A 5,437-nucleotide genomic window follows, 5' to 3' on the forward strand; every position below is an offset into this window, starting at 1 on the left:
TTAGGAATTAAAGCTTGTAGAGTATGTATAATTCTCGGGATTTATCCGACGCGTCTCGGAATCCTTTACGTCATCCCGGTACGTCTAATCGCTTAACATTTCTTCCAAGTTGCATCATAATTAAATTCCGGGGGCTAGAATGAAAATGTTTTATAATATAACACTAAACAAAAAACCCTAAACCCTATTTTAGCAGCCGATCGTAGCTAAGACCCCCCCTGCTCGTTTTTCTTCTGCCCCGTCAAGTTTCAGCCGTGAAAACTTCAATCCAATGTCGGTTTTATGATTCCCCATGTCTTTTACACCTTAATTGATCATATTAACGCGCTTATTGGTCATTAAGATTGAGTTTTGATGATAACAGTTTGCTGACAGATTCGTATACGTTTATTGTAGGGGCTGTAACGCGATGTTAATCCATTTTTTTTGATCGATTCTTCTTTCCATGATGTTCTACTTTGAGTCTAGTTTCCAGAAAGGTATAATACGTAATTTTTGGACGAGATTTAAATGGTTTTTATGAATTTATAAAATCGAGTATCAAAGCTGATGCGGGATGACGGATTCTGGTCTGTCATCCCGACGTCATACCCTTTTTTCGACAGGTCCAAATTGGTTGATTCCACTTCTGGAAGTTAGTATTTTGAGTTCGGAACCAAACCCAATTGGAATCGTTTAATTTGGTTCGGTAATGAATTTTATAAAAATAAAACCATTTTGTTGCGCACTGAAATAGCTGCACGTACCTTGCTGTGTTGGAGGAATTTTTACAATTTTTGTGTCCAATAGAAAAATATAATAAAAATATTTTTATAAACTTAAGAAATTTATTAAAGTCTGGTAAAAATTTAATAATTTATTTCAAAGGTTATCCTATGTAATTAAATGCATCTTCGCATGCTAAAATTTGCAGGTCCTACTTGTTATTGATCGATATGTTCGTTTTAGGCTTAACCGGTGGATTTGGTTAGTTGAAAGGTTTTTGGGGCTGAGGTAAAGTAATTGGGTATGGGTTGGGCCTTGGGCCAAGTGTTGGGCCTTGGGCCAAAGTGTTGGGCTTGAACGACCCATTAGGCAAGAGTGTTCTTACGGTCTAGTTTAGTAACGCGTTGTGTACTATTTACAGGCCCTTACTTGTGAGTGTGCACTTAGGGGTTTCCTAGCTCGTTGCAGGTGTTCGATCGATTTCAGGTGAATTCATGATGCCCCCTTTTAACTCTTTTAACTTTTGGGCTAGCATGCACACCTAAGTGTTTTCCTACTGGATTAAATGTTTTAAACGATTTTATATAGGCTTGCTGGAATAGGTAGGCCTTAGAATGTTAACAAATATACATATATATAAAAATTATTGTTTGGCCTCTATTTGGCGAATGTTGTAGTCGTTTCGACTACTGAATGTTGCGTATGCCTACTTTTATGTTTGCATGCGCTGAATGTTACGTGTTTGGGTTGTACGTTTTCTCGGCCCTGAATGTTATGGCCAATATTTGGCGAATGTTGTAGTCGTCTCGACTACTGAATGTTGCGTATGCCTACTTTGTGTTTGCATTCGCTGAATGTTACGTGTTTGGGTTGTACGTTTTCTCAGCCCTGAATGTTATGGCCAATATTTGGCGAATGTTGTAGTCGTCTCGACTACTGAATGTTGCGTATGCCTACTTTGCGTTTGCATGCGCTGAATGTTACGTGTTTGGGTTGTACGTTTTCTCGGCCCTGAATGTTATTATTGAATGTTATATATATATATATATATTGATATATATAGGAATGCACGTATAGAGATGCTCATACGTAAGGATGACTATTTATTGAATGTGGTGACCTAACCGATGTATTTCCGTTTACCGTTTTAAAACCGTTGGAATGATTATTAAGACTTTTGTTATTTATTTAAAACTTGAACTCACTCAGCTTAAGCTGACTTTGTGTGCATGTTAGTGTGAGTTTCAGGTTAGGAAGATGATACCTTATCGCTTGGACGTGCACGAATCTACTTGGACGGTGAAGGGCATACGGGAATTGAAGATTTTATTATTAAACATTTATTTTTAAAAGTTTTTTTTTAAAGATAATTATGTTGATTTTGGACAAAATTTCCGGGTTTTGGGAACTCATTACTTATTTACGTTTTCCGCCAAATTATACTCTGTGATGCTTATTTTAATGAAAAGAATTGTTTTTAAGTTTAATTATTTTTACGAGTGTTTTGAACGATTACCAACTGTGGGGTTCCCGGGGTTCGGGGCCTTACAAGTTGGTATCAAAGCCATGGTTCGAGGGATCCGAGCACCCTCGAATGCTTGGACTCGTACTGTAAGAAAAGAGACTAGTATGCCCACCGCGAGTAGCTGCACACCAAGAGGTAACTTTAAATTGTTTAGTCATTCCTTTGAATTTTAAAGTTTCCAGTATGTGATTAATTGTTTAAGTGTTAGATAGAATGCTAATGTGATTAGGGGCAGGGGGTGCTTAGAACGGGCCGGTGAAGTAAACGACTAATAACACTTGATCAACGTTATTAGCAGTTTACCCTTACCTTCCATGTTTTAAATACCGCTTGTGTCTGACTATGTTAGGGTTCCGTCTTTGTAGGGATAGGATTTGGCTAACTCTCGAGTCGTTAGCGTTAAAGTTTATCTTATTCCCTAAATTCTCCTATTCGTTTCCCATCCTCTTGAACGCTTTGCGCATCATTGTTTAGCTGAGGCGTAGCATACTGTCACTCTAGGTTCCTTGGTACTTGACCGCTTAAATTCCTCGCTCCTTCAAGAATGTATGAGCAACTGTTTAGCTAAGTAGGAGCGTGATGTTATCCCAGATACATTTCTACTTGATGAATTACAGGCGTCAGTCTTATTTGATTCGGGCGCCAGTAGAAGTTTTGTGTCTACCGCTTTCTGTTCCTCGTTGAATAAATCACCCGAGCGCGTAGTCGATGTGTTTGAGGTTGAGGTCGCCGTAGGAAAATCCGTGTCCGTGTCTAGGGCTATTCAGGGTGGTTCCATCGAGTTGTCAGGGTATAGATTTCCGGTGCGGTTGTATTTGATGCCGCTTGGCTGTTTCGATGTGGTGCTCGGAATGGATTGGCTCGCGAATGCTGATGCTCAGATCATTTGTGGTCAGAAACTCGTTCGTATAAAGGCCCCGGATGGGACTCAAATTACGGTCTTTGGTGATCGTAATGTTGCGACGCCACATATTATATCCATGCTTAAGGCGAGAAAGTTGATGCAGCGGGGGTGCGGGGCGTATCTGGCGTATGCTATGAATGTGAATACCGAGGTGGCTACCGTCGGTGATGTTCCTATTGTTCGGGATTTCCCGGATATATTTCCAGATAATTTGTCAGATGTGCCCCCGGATCGCGAGGTCGAGTTCCAGATAGACCTTGTACCAGGCGCCAAACCCGTTGTCCGAGCTCCCTACAGCCTAGCGCCGAATGAAATGAAGGAACTTATGGCTCAGTTGGAAGACTTGCTCGATAAGGGCTTTATTCGACCGAGCATCTCGCCTTGGGGTGCCCCGGTCTTGTTCGCTAAGAAGAATGACGGTAGCATGCGGATGTGCATTGACTACCGTGAGTTGAATAAGCTCACCGTTAAAAATCGGTACCCGCTCCCGAGGATCGATGATTTATTTGATCAGCTCCAAGGAGCTAGTTGGTTCTCGAAGATCGACCTTAGGTCCGGGTATCATCAGTTGAAGATTCGGGAGGAAGATATTCCTAAGACTGCTTTCCGCACTTGTTATGGGCACTATGAATTTCTCGTGATGTCTTTCGGTTTGACCAACGCACCGGCTGCGTTCATGGATCTTATGAACCGGGTGTGTAGGCCAATGCTCGATCGTTTGGTTATTGTGTTCATCGACGACGTTCTTGTGTACTCTAAAAGTGAATCCGATCCGCCGTTCATCTCAGGGAAGTGTTGGAAGCTCTGCGGAAGAACAAACTGTATGCGAAATTTTCTAAGTGTTCCTTCTGGTTGCGTGAGGTTCAATTCTTGGGTCATGTTATTAACCCGAGTGGTATTCTGGTTGACCCTGCAAAGGTGGAAGCCGTGAATGAATGGGAGTCTCCTTAGTCTCCATCTGAAATCCGTAGTTTTCTGGGTTTGGCGGGGTATTACCGCCGCTTTTTTCCCGATTTTTCGAAAATTGCTTCTTCACTGACCAAGTTGACTAAGAAGAGTGTTAAGTTTGTTTGGGGTACGGAACAGGAGGAGGCTTTTCTCGAGTTGAAGAACAGATTGACGCATGCCCCGATTTTAGCTTTACCTGATGGCACCGATGATTTGGTAGTGTATTCTGATGCCTCTTATCAGGGGCTTGGGTGTGTTTTGATGCAGCGAGGTCGAGTCATCGCTTATGCCTCACGGCAGTTGAAGCCTCACGAGGCGAATTATCCTACTCACGATTTGGAGCTTGCGGCCGTTGTGTTTGCGCTTAAGTTGTGGCGACATTATTTGTACGGTGTTCCCTGCGTTATCTATACCGATCATAAGAGTTTAAAGTATTTCTTCGAACAAAAGGAAGTGAATATGCGCCAGCGTCGATGGTTGGAGTTGATTAAGGATTATGATTTGGAGATTATGTACCACCAAGTAAGGCTAACGTGGTGGCTGACGCGTTGAGCCGGAAGGAGAGACCGAAGCCGATTCGTGTAAAATCTTACCAACTTATCCTTAAACCCGATATTTTGAAGCAAATATCCAGCGTTCAAAATGAGGCCTTGCAGGTGGAATGGATTATGTCAGAACGTGTTTGGGGTCAGAAAAAGTTGTTGGAAGACGTCGGTGATGGAGTGAAGTATAACGATGGGTGTTTATGGGTACCGAGGTATGGAGGTTTCAGAGGTAAAATTTTAGATGAGGCGCACAAGTCGCGCTATTCTATTCACCCGGGCGCGACCAAGATGTACCAAGACCTGAAGAAGAATTATTGGTGGCCTGCGATGAAGTTTGAGGTGGCTCAATATGTGAGTAAGTGTTTGACGTGTCTACAAGTTAAGGTCGAGCATCAAAAGCCGTTCGGGAAGCTTCAACCTTTAGAATTACCTGAGTGGAAGTGGGAGCATCTTACTATGGATTTTGTGACTAATTTGCCTCATACACCTAAGGGTAGTTATGACACCATTTGGGTAATTGTCGATAGGTTGACCAAGAGCGCACATTTCTTGCCGATCCGAGAGACTTTTAATTCCGAGCAGTTGGCCGATGTGTTTATTCGTGAGATCGTTTCTAGGCACTGGGTGCCGGTATCTATTGTTTCGGATAGGGATACGCGTTTCACCTCCATGTTTTGGAAAAGGTTTCACGAGGAGATGGGTATCAAACTCCTTATCAGTACTGCCTATCACCCGCAGACGGATGGTCAGTCCGAGAGGACCATTCAGACTCTCGAGGATATGTTGCCGGTTTGTGTTATCGACTTTGGT

The sequence above is a fragment of the Bidens hawaiensis genome, unplaced genomic scaffold, assembly GCF_021521415.1.
Source record: "Bidens hawaiensis isolate Kalapana, Puna unplaced genomic scaffold, B.hawaiensis_p1.1 tig00027563_1, whole genome shotgun sequence".
NCBI classification, from domain to species: Eukaryota; Viridiplantae; Streptophyta; class Magnoliopsida; order Asterales; family Asteraceae; genus Bidens; species Bidens hawaiensis.